The sequence below is a fragment of the Rissa tridactyla genome, chromosome 5 (genome assembly GCF_028500815.1).
Source record: "Rissa tridactyla isolate bRisTri1 chromosome 5, bRisTri1.patW.cur.20221130, whole genome shotgun sequence".
Lineage (NCBI taxonomy): Eukaryota > Metazoa > Chordata > Aves > Charadriiformes > Laridae > Rissa > Rissa tridactyla.
In genome coordinates, this window is record NC_071470.1 from 31,511,292 (window position 1) to 31,526,744 (window position 15,453).

The window sequence follows — 15,453 nt, forward strand, 5'->3', positions numbered from 1 at the left end:
CTTGGCATCATGTTAATCTATCTTAGAGAACTTGCTTCTTTCCAAATCCTTTTTTAAACATCTAATAGCATTGTCTATTCTTTCCAGTCTTATGGTCACATCAAAGCTGGTCCAAAGAACATTTGGCTAACTCCTGGCCTCATTGACTTTTCACCTACAAAACTTACCTTTATTTATTACGTGCACTAAAAATAAATAAATATGTAATTGATATCTATACAGTTCTTAAAGGAATGGTATATGTTATAAACTCCAACAACCCTACTAATCTTAGCAACATGAGCTACAAGGAATACATTGCCTTCGTGCACCATTCTTTCTTAAAAATTTTTTTAAAAAGCTATTTCAAAACAGTGCAGCTAGATTGCTTACGGACATGAACTGGTTATGATATAATGGCACTCTTCTTTATGACATCCAAAAACTTATGTTTTGTGCACTGCCTAGAACTAACAGCCATTATCTCCAGGAAGTCCATATAGCATTCTTTCATTTCCAAATTTTGGTACACCATAAAATTCGAGTTTACCCTTACATATGGAGCATATAATGTTTCCAGCAGAAGCTTTTGCAATATTTAGATTATCTTCCTGCTGTACACATCCTAGATATTCTTAAGGCATTCGCTAAAGGTATTCTCTAAATACGAGTCACTTGTTGTACACAATGAAGAGCTGAAGCTGGATTTCACTTGCACAAAGGAAATTGAGGAATTTGGGTCAATGGGATTAGTCTTGTTTCAACCTAAGTAATCAAACCTGACATCTTTGTATAGTAAGTACAACAACAGTTCACCCAGACCCAAGCCAAATGACAGATCATACATATCGCTGCCGCATTGATTGAATCGTGTGTGTTACTGGCACCACAAAATAAAAAGGTCTACAAATGCTGAGCTTAAAGGAAGAAAGTGCATTTCTTCATACTTTAAAAAAAGATAATGGTCTTGTGACATTTTATATAGCATTTGAAACCATACAGACTGATACACTTAACATCCTCTAAAAAACTGCACTTAAAAACATGTGTTTGTAATACACATCTACACTTTGAGATAGTTAGTATCTACAGCCATGAAAAGAACTCTCAGCTTTAGAGGCATGCTAGAAAGTGTTAGAAGTGCATTAGACTCCGAACAAAAAGCCTCCCCTTCCTCCAGAAAGTATCCTCCAGACAATCTCTCAGAGCATTCTGGTTATTTAATGTTAACTAGTAAGCCACTATTTTAATGAAAGACATTTCCCAGATTATGATGGAGTTAGTTTTCAATTTCTGTCATGTACACCTCCATCAGATCAAAACCTAACAGTCCCAATGCTTCAAACTTAAATTTTGCCTACAAAATTTTATAAAATATTTCTAACTTTAACACAGGTTAGCAAAGATTTTGATATAATCACAAAAGCATTCACAGTTTATATGATAAACCAATGGAGATACACCATTGATAGACTAAACATTGTATTTACTCCAAAGAATCATGTTTTAAAAAAGGAAAATCACAAGAAGCAATTTGGTTATTCACCTTGTCTTCTCATGCCAGAGAAATAAAAGCATCCTTATGGTTATCAAAGACACACCCTGAAAAATAGCATGTTTCAGATAAAACTGCAGACTCTTTCCACTTTCTGTTATTCAGGTTATATTCCATCTATATCTGTATACATGATATATGTAGCATAACACGTGGGTATTTATGAATAAAATCCATCCTTTGAAATGAACTACCTTTAACAAGAAGTGGCATACTACTACAGTTTTGATTAACAATGCTAGTTTTGCGTTTATGGCTATTTTGTTTTCCTTGGAAGAACAGACGGCAGCTGTATTACTCCAGCTATAACATGGTGCCAAATTTTTTTTTATTTTACATCCATTTTTATTTGCATCTAAGCAAGACCAAGTATTAAGATATCAGAGCAGTAGTTGCTCCTCTTCCAAAGATCTCATGTGGATTGTCTCCACAAGGAAAAAGAAAAGTAGCAAAAACATTAACTTACACATTCAATAATCTTCAGTGGACCTATTTTTTAAAAGAATAAGTCGAATTGATCAGATTCGTAAGATTATGTATGACATAATAAGACTTCTCTACCTCTTAAGTCCAGATAAGACATTTAAAATTGTAATAACAATTAGTAAACACTTTCCTTGGGTGTTTTTGTTTTTAAATGGGCAACAGGAAAGTAACAACAAAATCAGTGTGCTTCACTTCCATTGCTCCAGTGCTGCTTCCTCTCCTACGCAGTCTAACACAGAACCAGCAGCTGTCATAGATGAGTGCAAGGCCTGCAATAGTTATAGTTTAACTGAATGTGAAAAGATAAGCCTTAAGTCAGAAAGGATAGAGAGAATACTAGAAAGTATTAAGACTAAAGCATACACAATGGATCTTGAAGGAGTTCTTGCTATGTACTGCATACCCTGAAATCTTAAACCTTGAATTTTTTGCTGGTTTGGAATGCTATATAGATTTTCTTTATCATTTTTTTCATTTGATGTTGTTGGAGATACAACTGTTCAGTTAGAAATCACAAGGAATGTATTCTCCAAGACTCACCATCCCTTTTGATATTTTGGCAGTTATACAGAACACCATCCTTAATCCTCTTCATTCTAATACAAGCTCTTTCTTCTTTTTCTAGGTGATGCTGCTGAAATATGCAACATAAAACCATCAAACCTTAGGACATTAGGCTTAAATAGTGATATAGTTTATCTTGGTCTTAGTACAGAATTATTAGGAACACATCAGGCTTGCATTTGCTTTTTGTGTGGACTCATGTCTGAGTATAAGGCCAAGTTCATATGTGGTCTTTACTTGTAAGCTGCTCAAAAACCTAAAAGCCCAACAATAAGAAGAAAACTGGCCAACACCTCTACTGCAACTGGTAAAAAAACAGGACACTTCACAACTTCCAATTTATGTCTGAGGTGCATTTCTTCCACATATCTTCTCAATTAACACAGACCAGCAAGTGCATTTAAAGCAAAATTCTACTACATTTTGCACTTTTCCCTAAACCACTAAACCATGCACTTTTCATCATCATCTCCTTAGGACTACAAAAATGACAGAGAATGAGTAAAATGTGTCAGTCAAATGACTAAGCATGTTGACCAGAATGGTAGAAATGCCACAGGCATAGACCTACTCATCTAATTAATTTGCTCCTTGCTATCTAAAATGGGAAAGAACACTCCAGGACAGAAGGGAATTGTATAAAGTTGCCAAGTGAAGAGTTTCAAGCAAAACGACTTCCATTTGCCACATTTCATAGCAAAGACACTGCTGCAAATCCCTTCTGCTTGTCACTCTCTCAATAAATGAAGCCTGTCAATCAAGTGCCACTTTCCTTGGAGTAAGATCTCCAACTCCGTAAGAGACCGAGCTCCCAGTTCAATAGCCCAGCAATGAGCTTCCTGCTACCAAGTATTAAGTAGCATGATATTGTTGCAGCCCATTAAATCAGAGGTTAGTATATCTTTAGTAATTAACAGATTTGTCACTAATCCCTTGCCACCTGCCAACCCAATTTGCTGGTGAGTTGAATCCCACAGTGCAAGCACACAAGGTGGCACCAGCAGCACTGTGACACCCTTCTCTTACACCGAGATACCCTTCTACCCCCGGCAGCCCTCTTATTCCTCCAGGACCAAAGAGACACAGCATCAGCCAGCTCTGCTGAGCAGAAAAGCTGCCAGTCATCAGGGAGGAGCAGAAACAACTGCTCTCCACTGTGGGAGTAGAGATGCCATGCCACTGTGGCAGCAGAGGCACAGTGCCAATATGGCAGATAGTTTCCAGACTTAATCACTTTGATATCGTTTAGTACTGTGTACATTTGGAAATAGGGTATTCCATCTTATCAGCATTGTTTCCATCATTATTAGAAAGGTTATCTGCACCTCAAAGCTAAAGATGCGAGATTCAGAAAATTCACACATTCCTCTGATAATGCTTCAATTTGCCTCTTCAGACACTTGTATCAGAGGCTTCTTGAACTACAACCATACAACCATCCTCACAACAACTGTGATATTTGCCCAGGGACAGAAATAAGGACAGCGGGGGGAGGGGGAAGTGTGTGTGCAAATAACTCAGTGAGGCTTTGAGTTCAGAGGGGAAAAAGAATTTCACTGGGAGTTCTTCCCGTAACAGCTTCCTACAAATATAATAATTGCCTCTAGTAGCTAGAGAATAGTTAGGCTCTTCTCCTATTGAAACATGAAGTTTCAAGTTGAAACATGAAAAGTACATTTAAAATATTCCTCTTTCCCTTCCAAATTTCCCTCCCTCCCCCACTGCACAGTCAGACATCAAGTATTTATCTAGCATAATTCCAGCAGTCTGACATGCTTAATTTACGCCTGAGTAAGAGCACCCACACAGAGCTTATTGATGGTGGGACTGGAATAGATTTGGGCCAGACTATACATCATCTTATTATTTGAGTTCTCCTAAATCTAGGGTCACAATTCTGTTGCATATAATCCCCTTGGTATTCTTCAAGGTAGTTTTCTTCCTCCAGCTCTTTAGGGGGAAGAGAACCACTACTCTTACAGCAAGACTTGTTTGCCACTGCTGCAATGGGTATTTTGTCTTCTCAGAAAACCCTTTCTGGTCAGTGTTCTGTTGAGTATATTCACTTATTTACAGTCCTAATGCAAGTCTCCAGTTAGAAATCAAAGGTAAGTAGTCTCTCCTACATACCAAACCATGGAGACTGCACAGGACTGGTTGTCCCATGGTCCTACAGGTGGTATGCCCACTTTGACAGCAGAAAGCCTATTTCTCCATACAGTGCGTACAAAAATCTGTATACACAAATCCCACTCCTCCCACTTAAAACTGTGCAGTGCTTTGGAAACATACCTACTTGGCATGATAGTGGAGTCTCATTAACTGACTGAAAAATTACAGCGGAAAGCTTGAATGTTTAAGCCTGACCGATTAAAGGCAATTAACAGCTGCAGATGCTCAGCAGCTGTGCAAGTCAGGTCACTCTTTTGCCTGAACATAGCTGGAAGTGCCTCATTTTGATTAGTCAGCTTTACAGATCAGGGCAGTTCTTGAATCAGCTAATCATAAAGCTTTCATTTGTCAATAGGACCTATAGGCTCATAGCCTAGGTTTCTTTGTGCTAAATTTCTCTCTACATCACTATCAGGACATAAAGTAGAAAAAATGCTAATCCTTACAGGAAGGTACAGAAAACAATGAAAAGGAAGATGACTAGCTCTTACATAGCCCTATGTATCCAAGGTGTACAGCTTTACTAGTATAAGGAAATACCAGAAGCTGACTTCAATACATAGCCTTGGTCAAAACAGTGCGATTATTAGACTTGTCAAAAGGCTTAGGAGCGTGTGTAATGAAAGAAAAATGTTCAGCAGCAGCCTGTACCATCTCTGCAATAAGATCATACCACAGTGCTCTGAGATAAGAGACGCTCCCACTTGAGGAAATAACTGTTTCCCAATTGTAACACACTGAACTTAGTATCTTCAGAATGTATAACAAGTTCCATCTTGGTCTAGGAGAAACAAACAATTATGTGACATGTTGTAATAGAATTACCGTTAAGCAACATCAAGGTAATGATTTACTCTTTTTAGTAGAGTTGTCACAAGATTAGAGACTAATAATTTAAGCCTCTAATTTGGTTGCAGGAACTAGCTCTCAAGGTTAACTACATTCTGGTTTGAATGCCAACCTCAGCACTTGGATACATGCAAGCAACTTCTCCTGAAATTAAGGGGAACTAGGCAGACTTTGAGGTGAAATTTGTAAGGATATGGCATTTAAACTGAAGCTTTTTATTTTATAGAAGAGTTTTAACAAGTTTTACAGATACACCATAGCGAGATTTTCACTAACTTATGTCAGAATATTAAGAAGTATGGTAAGTTTTGTAAAATAATTTAAGAGATCTAATAAAACATGAGATGAAGGACCACGTCAAAGAGATTTTAACTTGGTATAAAATTTAGATGCAGACATTGAAAGGGAACTGCAGATCAAATGTAGTTTCTACTTTGATAGGTTCAACAAGGTATAACCTCAAAAATCATAGTTCATGAGACACTCAAACTCAAAATGAGTTTTGTTTTTTCCCCTCCTCAATAGACTACCTTTTATTTAATAGGAAAATATGCAAATATTTATAAAAATGACCATTTCCACAATGATGATTAATGTCTATCTCTACAGTAGCTGAAGTTAAAAATAGAACGGGGAAACAAAGCTTCCTACAAAACCACTTTTTTTTGGTGTGTCTTACAAGCCACATTTCACCAGACAAGACCGAAGTATTCACAGCATCATCTACTTCCACCTCTCTTCTTCCTTTTTTGTTACTAAGCAGCTATTACATGAAAAATGAAAATGAGTTACACACGCTTTTACACTTACTAAAATCTGTTTCATGATCTGAGATGCTGCCCTGAAGTGCTGCATAAGTAAAGATAAAGACATCTTGGGGACTGATTTCAGCAGAGTAAAGCTCTCCTGAGAGTAAGAAACTCATTTGTCTGGAGAAGAACTGAATGTGAAAGTGGAAACTGACGTGTTAAGTAAGATTCCCCTCCTCCAAGGGTTCTTGGTTCTTATTTTGCGTATCTTTAAATGAAAAACTCAATGCTAGAATAAGATGAAGCTATAGTTATTTAAAGTCACCTCAATTTAAGAGCATTTAGAATTAAGTCTTGCTTTTGTTTAAGGATTAATTATTAAATTGCACAGCACAGGTTCACGGTTCATCTAAATAGAAAGACTGCCAGCTGAACTAGACCTGACCTTATTTCCATCTGTGAAAGCAGAATAACACCAAAAGATGCAGTTCAGCTGGCAGTTCCAGGTTGGCTAACCTGAACAATGAAAAAGTGTGTTTACCCTCAGCAACAATGGAGTTGAGGTCACTGAAGGCAAATCTAATTTCACATTCTTGTTCCTAACAGAAAGGAAACTCATATGTGCAGACCACATTTCTATCACCCAGTATGTTTTTTTTATTTTTTTAACCATACAAGTACTAACGTAGGAATTCTAAATCTTCCTACTTCCTTCGACTATTCTCTCTCCTCTTGTTTATTTGGATACGCTTCAAAATCCTGAGAAATCTTTTGCTTTTAGTCATGTTTCAGTTATGCCTAAATCACCTTTCATGATGAGTCTTGCAGCACACTTCCCATCATCTCTCCCTCTAGTCAACACTTAGACAAACAAAGATCTCTGAGGTAGCAACAGTTCCAGACATGCACACTGGTGCCACTGGACTCTCCCAGCCTTTTCTTTCCAGGTACTGCCAGAAGCAAGAATAAGGAAAATAATTCAAACTCCAAAACACAGGTTATTTTTCTACAGCAAGTTGGGACTAATCACTTAACTGGAACCTGGTAATCAGTGTTAAGTCAAGGTGCTGGAAATTTACAAATTAGCTCTAAGGCAGGAGATGAACTGTTAACATAAAATACTAATAGCCAATGATAAGAATCGGGTCCATCAGTAAACTTACGGTCTAAATATTGCAGCTCCTCCTCTGTTCTAGGTGTGAGTAGCCACTGCCTAGAAGCACTAGTCAGTCAGTGTGGGGTTTAAACTCACTGAAACACTACTGAAACTGATACAGTGCCTGAATCCTAGCATCATTGCAGTACTGCTCCATATACACGGAAAGCATATTGTGGTACTGCTGCACAGCATAGTTAAAAATAATTGGTAAGATAAATAGTTGATGCATCTCCAGTCTTTCTGTCATGCCAGCAATTTTGACAAAGAAATGAGGAAAAAAAAAAACCATGAAAACCCACCATCTCTGCCTGAAGACTCAGGCCACAGACTGTTACCACTTTCATAGGTATGCTGAAAACAGTAAAAAGACAGCAGTACGCTTACTGGATAGGGGCAACAGGGGCAGAGATGGTGAACAAACAAAAGGAAGGTGAACATACTAAAGAAAGGACAACTACCTTGACATAGTGAGTCTCAACCCACATGACAAAAGGCAGCTGCTCCAGTCTGTGAAACAGTTATCTCCTTTACTCGGCAAAAATCATGCTCTACCTATACAGAAACTCATAACTGAATTCAAACTCTGAGATGTGAAATAACTTGATGAACTGTCAATTCTGCAAAAGTGTCCAGAGCCATGCAAGGGCATCCTTGCTTATCACATTTAAGAAGTACTGAATGTGGCCGACTACTAAATTTGAGTCTTGCTTCTTTTAAGGCTACGGCTACTATGCTGAGGTATTTTAGTTTCTGGTTTTTTAAAACAGCATGCTAAACTTCCAATTAGAGGAAAGGCTTAAAACACACAGTACAGGGACAGTGAATAATAAATACTTGCTTAAAATATATATGAGGTCCCTCTCCTTCGGGACCTAATTCGTGACCTTTGCATATTTTTTTGGTTTTCCTGCCAAAAAGAATAGAATTCTAAAATTTTAGGGGTTTGGTGCTCACAAAAGAATTAAATATAACTCAGCATGGCCACCAGATTTAAAAAAAAATAAAATTAAGGCCGATACCTTTCTCAGTTGTTGCTCAAATATGAGTTTCAATATAAATTCCAGTTTCATATTTTGAGGAAACCATCTGGAATTAAAGATTTCCTGTTTGAAGAGCCGTTACAGGTAAGTTCATGATTAAAGGCATAAATCCGCGTTTCTCCTAGTACTCTTATTTATGGCAAAGCTGAAGGGATAATGAAATAAAAGCCTTGGTTAAATATGTTTGGTAACTTTCCTATTTGGGGGTTGTAGTATATTCCCTGCACTGAAACAATCAAGAGTACCAATGAAGAGTTTTACAGCGACATTCACAAGTCCTTTGTACTTGCATGTGTCAGGAGGAGATAATATCATACACATAAGTAAAGTTTAGTTGCAATGTCTACTACATCAAGCCACAACAATCCTAATCTGTTTACATGGACCACTCTAAAGTTTTTGCAAAGTGATCTCAAATCTATTTGCAGGTATTAAGTTTTCCAAATGTTCAGCAAGAGAGTGAAAGCCATTTCCATGCTATAAAAGTCTCCGTAGTCACCTAAATACGTTTGGAATTACCAGGAATTACCACAGTCATCCCTAAGTGCCCACACACTACAATATACAATATCACCACCTATATAAATTAGAGTCAGTCACACTATAAAGACCAGAACCCAAAACTCCTGTCTTCCTGCTCTAACATATCCAAGAAAATGATCTACAATGACAAAACCCAAATCCCATGTTTTTATAAGTCACAGTAGAGTGGTTGCATTTCACTATGGAGAAAGTGTTTACCTTTTAAAAATGTAAGGATACAAAGCTAGCTTGAACTGGGAAGTTCCTTCTTTGACACATTAATACTAGAAGGGTGGGGGAGTTGGGAAGAGGGAAGACAAATACATTCCCAGGAAGACAGAAGAGACCTAAGGAATCAAATGTACCTACTGTTCCATTAGGATAGAAGCATGATCCTGTAAGATCTTGATCATACACCGTTAATGATGTACAGTTTGTCAGTCAATGTTATAACTTCCAGTAAATAAAATAAAAATCCAGGAAGCTTTAATCATAACCAGTTGAACAGCGAGAATTTTCAAATACAAAGAGGATGAAAATAGCAGTTCCCTAAGAGGGTAGATTTAGATTAGATATTAGGAAGAAATTCTTTACTGCAAGGGTGGTGAGGCACTGGAACAGGTTGCCCAGAGAAGCTGTGGATGCCCCATCTCTGGAAGTGTTCAAGGCCAGGCTGGATGGGGCTTTGAGCTGCCTGGTCTAGTGGGAGGTGTCCCTGCCCAGGGCAGGGGGGGTTAGAACTACAAGATATTTATGGTCCCTTCTAACCCAAACCATTCCGTGATTCTTGGAGTTTTACCTGTGTAAAACTCCAACTGAGTTTTTAATCCAGCAAGCAGCTATTCCTAAACTTAGCCAAAGATTTTCTTAATTCACACCAGCTACCTAGCTCAGCTCTTTACAACTCTTTTAGGAGACAGATCCAGAATGCCTACTTTCCATCAAGCTAAAATTTGCCAGAACTGCTTTAGAGAGAGCCCTAGCTACAGATTAGGTGTCCCTGAATTAGTCTAGTTAAAACAGCCTGTGACTGCAGCAGGAAGATACAACAGAAATCCTTACAACAGGCACGCAAGCTGTTCTCTTCTCTGCTCCCAAAAACAAAGTTTGCAGGAGCTGAAGACATAAGTATTGCCAAGATCTGATTTCTGAATGATTGTAATTCCTTCACTGCGCTGTACATCATCTTTAAACATTGTTCTGCCAAAAGATACTCAGATAAGTGTAACCATCACAATAACACCACCTTGGAAGAGATAAGAACTTGGTCATTACTGGAAATGAGCTGGCATGCAAGTAAAATAAATAAGATTATTTCAGTTACGCTGGTATGCTGGGATAGGGGGTGAACAACATTTCTGTCTCTTTCCATAGGAAGTCACGTCTCTGCATTCTTCCCTAACTATTGCCCTGTTTAAAATTCATCCCTTACTTCAGAAAAAATAGTTTTCAGATTCCTGCATGTGTTAAATGAAATGTGGACTCTTCAGCCCCCTTTCTTTTTAACAAAGACATAAGAAATTCAACATAGGATTTTAGGGAGAAGAAGCAAGATTGAAAAAAACCTCCAAACCTTCAGGTCTTGGAGAAATACTGTGGAGACAGCATATTGGCCTTAAAAAGTATGGCGTACTGAGAATTCTGTTATATGGTCTAATCATCTATCCTAAGCAAACAACCTAATGATACATATGCTTGTAACATATAGCATGATAAATAATTCCTTGAAGTTTACAATGATACTCAGCGTAGTTATACTGATCAAAACTTCAGTCCCTTCAATTCTCTCCTCAACACATCCCAAAAGGCGTAACTTGTTTAGAGGTTCTAGCATAAGATGAGTAGAAGAGGAGTTGTTTAATAGAAGAGTTAAAAACAGTCCATAAATATTAGAGGAATAGACAGTGACATATGTACGTGTGATGTAAAAAATGCACATTCCATTTAGTATCATATTTACCGAAACGTATCGTCTCTCTCAGGTTACCTCTGAGGCTGCCTTAAGTCCCTCTGATTTCCAGACTCCCAGATCCTTTCCAGACACTGTTTGTTCCACTACAGTACAGGTTCAAAAGGAAATGTGAAATGCCTTCACGGAATAAGTTTACCTTAAAAAAGGGTCAGAAGAATGCTTAGCTACACAAGAGAGGAACAGTCATCCAGGAGGTTATTTTCTCTCTTCCCTCAGAAATCCCCATCAGAAGACGAAACGCATTGTGGAAGTATCACCGTATCAACCAATACTTTCCATTACAAACAAAACCAATTTACTCTGGAAGTCCCCTGGAAATGTTATGAGTCCTCACCATTGTTTACAAAGCTATCTATCAATTCTGCTGAGAGTCTGAGCTTGTAGGAACTTTCCTGCACGGTCTGACAGAAGTAATAAGCCAAGATCCTGATCCTACAGTAAAACAAACTAACAGTTTTACAAATAATAGGGCTACTTACATCTGCAAGTACTTTTAAGATCAGGCTTAAGCCAGCAACTATTAATTGACACAATACTTGCAGGGCTGCACATTCCAAACAACTTATGAAATTGCTGGATAATGTGATGAAAGCATAAGTTACCCATTGTCTTAACATCTCATGCCAAAGAGACTGGAAGATATACCAACCCTAAGTCAATATTGTCAAGCTGAAACTCATACCCCTCTACTACCGTGACCTTACTGTACTGTCATGCACGGCAATAAATGTACTAACAATCTACGGGCCACCAAATGAAGAGCAAACAATGTAGCCACCAGGGTTTGAGTGTCAAAAGCCCTTTTCCTACAGGTAAAATGGCACATACGTATGTGCCTTTTGGTCATCCATGTTTGAGTTTTAGTGTTGTGAAAAGTAAGTTAAAGTTCTTCATGCATTTCCCTCTCTACTTAGAATCCATTAAAGTGGCTGCTATGTTTGGTTTCCCATCAAAGGGGACTGCTCCATGTCCGCTTAGGTAAGAAATTGAAGGAGGAGACTTTTCACACCCCCTGTTTTGGGTTTAGTGGTTGGTTTGTTTTCTTGTTTGTTTGTTTTTTCACAGGCTAACTAAGTTTTCTAACAACAATAATAGATTGGAAGTCTGGTCTTAGAAGTACAGGGGATTCATCTGTCTGCAGGAGCTTACAGATTCACAGTCAACTGATCAGATCAGCCTCAAACGCAGGAATTCCCACTCAGACAGCCCTGCCTGAGGTGCCTGAAGGAATTTATCTTGGTATATTCATTCTTACTGGTTTGAAAACTTTAAACCTTTTCCAGAACTGGCATCTCTGTATCTCCCTCCTTTATAACTTCAAAAAAAGCTCTTTATTTTCTGGGTGTTTTAGCATGTTTATCATGCTTTGTGGAGAAGTTAATAGAGAGCTGGGAGATTTTAGAACAAAAAAATTACAAACAGGAAACACCATTTAACCCACCGCTAAGCTGACCCAGTACTGACTCCTCAGTAATGGAATATTGGCAAGGGGTATCTATTAATCAGCTCTCTTGCAACAGCAAGATGGCTCCAAAATACAGTAACAGGAAGGGAAAGAAACATGCCTAAAAGAAAAACAGCAAATTAATTCTGCTTTAGTCTGTAGCATGAAAGAGGCATGTGAATGAAATAAACTGCAGAGGCTCCAGCTCTATATTTCCTGTACAAATGCAACTAAAATAAACAGAAGAGGTATATAATTATTCAGATCTGAATTTGGTTCATACCCCCTAAGAAACTAAGAGCAGAATGAAAGTGGAAATTTGGTTTTCACAGTAGGAAACATAGCAGTTTAATGCAACTAATTTCATACAGGAAACTGAAGTCCCGCCTGTGCACCGGCCGGCCGGAGCACCCACACCAGTAGGGAAGGCTCATTGACATCCGTCTGCTAATTAGACAAGGTGCAAGTCCAGTTCAGTCCCACTACTGACTTATTCTTTGCTAGTGTCATCAAGACCCAAGAAAAGAGGTCTCAGCAGATGGAATGGCAGGGGGGGAAACATTCATCCACCTCCTCAATTCACTCTGGATAGCGGTATCCTTAAGTTGCTGCCGATTTGCACTGGTGACTTGTGGGATAAAAAGCTGACAAATTAAACAAACACATGCCAGGTGTCCTTGCTGTCTGCTGGCACAAGACGGACAGTACACTGCTTGCACAGAGCCCACACCCGTAAAAGAACAGGAACTTCAAACCCAGACAGAGGTGAAAGTGTGGCACACACAAGGATGAGGGGGCTTCCAGGGCTGAGGGGGCTTGAAGAAGACAGCAACGCTAAAGAAAATGCTGTCAAAAATGCACTTGTACTCTGTACGTCATCTTTAAATGGTCTTGCCTCCCTCATCCTTTAACATACATCTATATTATCACTGGAAACGTGCTAGGAAATTACTGCTAGTGCTCACGACTCCACACCAAAGCTGCAGCTCAGCATAAGGGCGGAAACAGCACAGCTCCTCCATCTTCTCCTTCTCCTGAAGGAAAGCACCTACACTTCTCCTTTTTTCCCCCTGAAGAGCCTTTCCTTCCCACACGGGCGGACCCACGCCGTCACAACGACCCCGTCCCACCTCCGGCACCGCACGGGAGGCGTCAACACACGGGACGGGACGGGGGGGACACCGGGCACCCTCCCGCTCTTCCCCTTAGGGCGCCGGGAACGGCGCCTTACCCGCAGCGGCGGCGAGGGCTGCCCGGTACCCTGGGACACCGACGGACCGAGGCCGGGGAAGCTTCCAGAAAGCCCTCGCGAGGGAAACCGGCCGCTCCCGAGCGCATCAACGCCCGAGGTGTTCCCCGGCGCTCCGAGGCACCGCGCTGAGCCGGGAGGGGGGGACGCGGACACAGGCGAGGCCTCTTCCCGCCCGCGTTCCCGTTCCCCCCACGGGCTCCCCGTGAGGGAGCGGCTGGCCGGCGTGGAGCGGGCTGGCGGTGGCTGGGGGGGAGCGGGAACGCCCCCGCCTGATCCCGTGAGGAGACGGCGCTTACCTCAGACGCGGCGCGGCTCGGCTCGACTCAGCTCAGCTCCGCCAGCGGCAGCCGCCGCGCCAGCCGCTCATCCCCGCTCCGCAGCCCGGCCGCCGCGCCCAGCGCCCGCCCCTTCCTTCACCTGCCGCGGTGCCTCCCTCACCCACCGCCGCTGGTGGGAGCTGCCGGTAGCCACGGCCGCGCCGTCCCTCCTCGGCCTGCCGGGGGGCGGAGGCCGCCGGGGGAGGGCTGGGCGGGGAGTGGGCCGAGCCGTACGGCGCCGTGCCGAAGCGGCGGCCGTTTGCTCCGGAGAGAGCTGCCGTGCCGTGCCGTGCCGTGCCGTGCCGTGCCGTGCCGTGCCAGGGCCCGGTTGAAAGGCCGTAGGCCCTGCTCGGCTCTGTCAGGGCCATGTGTGCTGAAAAGTCTCGGCGGCCTTATGGGACCTGTTGGCGACGGGCACTGCCTGGGGCCTGTCTAATCATAGAATCACAGAATGACAGAATGGTAGGGGTTGGAAGGGACCTTTGGAGATCATCTAGTCCACCCCTCAGCCACAGCAGGGTCACCTACAGCAGATTGGACAGGAACACATCCAGGCGGGTCTTGAATATCTCCAGGGAAGGAGACTCCACAGTCTCTCCGGGCAGCCTCTTGCAGTCTCCCTTACCCTCAAACTAAACAAGTTTTTCCTCATATTGAGATGGAATTTCCCATGTTCCAGTTTGTGTCTGTTGCCCCTTGTCCTGTCACTGGGCACCACTGAGAAGAGTCTGGTGCCATTCTCTTGACACCCACCCTTTAGAAATTTATAAGCATCAATGAGATCCCCTCCCAGTCTTCTCCAGGCTAAGCAGACCCAGGTCTCCCAGCCTTTCCTCACAAGAGAGTTGCTCCATTCCCTTGATCATCTTTGTAGCCCTCCGCTGGACTCTGCAGGGATAAAAGTCTTGGCCCTGGAGGACATGACTTGGTAGGATCAGGTTTTACCTGCCTGACACCAGGGTCTGCCACAGGTCCCTGCCCGGCAGGCACCAGGGGTGGGGAGAAAGCAGGTTGTAAACATATCTACAAATGGTGAGGATCATTTGCAAGTGTCCCGTGTCCATGGGGAAGTAGGTGGAGGTGCTGCTTTGGGTCTGGCCAGACCGCAGCAGTGTGGCCCTGCTGCTGCAATGGCCAGGTCAGGTCTGGGGAAGGCAGAGGGGTAAGTCGCAGCCTGTCTGATGTGGACACAGGCTGGCTCCCCATGCAAGAGCTGGGGTGCCTCAGTGCCCTACTGCTGTTACCAGGAGCACTGCGGAGTTAGCCTGGGTCCAAAACAGCCTAGAGCCCCACCAGCCATGCTGGCCCCAGGCTGGCAGCACACTGAGACCCTGGGTTGCCTCTAAACTCAACCCTCATTTTATCTAAGTTTTCCCCATATCCATGGTAAATA

At 41.7% G+C, this 15,453-nt stretch overlaps 1 protein-coding gene across 5 annotated transcripts in view; it reads right to left on the reverse strand.

Annotated features, from left to right (window-relative positions):
- SH3BP2 (SH3 domain binding protein 2) overlaps positions 1–14,191 on the reverse strand; it is a 41,342-nt gene extending 27,151 nt beyond the window's left edge. For 2 of the 5 annotated variants that reach the window (XM_054201873.1, XM_054201870.1), the window contains exon 1: positions 14,040–14,191. The gene's annotated coding sequence lies outside the window, so the exon portion shown is untranslated. Of the gene's footprint in view, positions 1–2,560; positions 2,655–13,722; positions 14,005–14,039 lie in introns of those variants that run through there. The other 3 variants (XM_054201876.1, XM_054201872.1, XM_054201871.1) reach the window with 2 other exon arrangements.
- Positions 14,192–15,453: the final 1,262 nt, after the last annotated feature.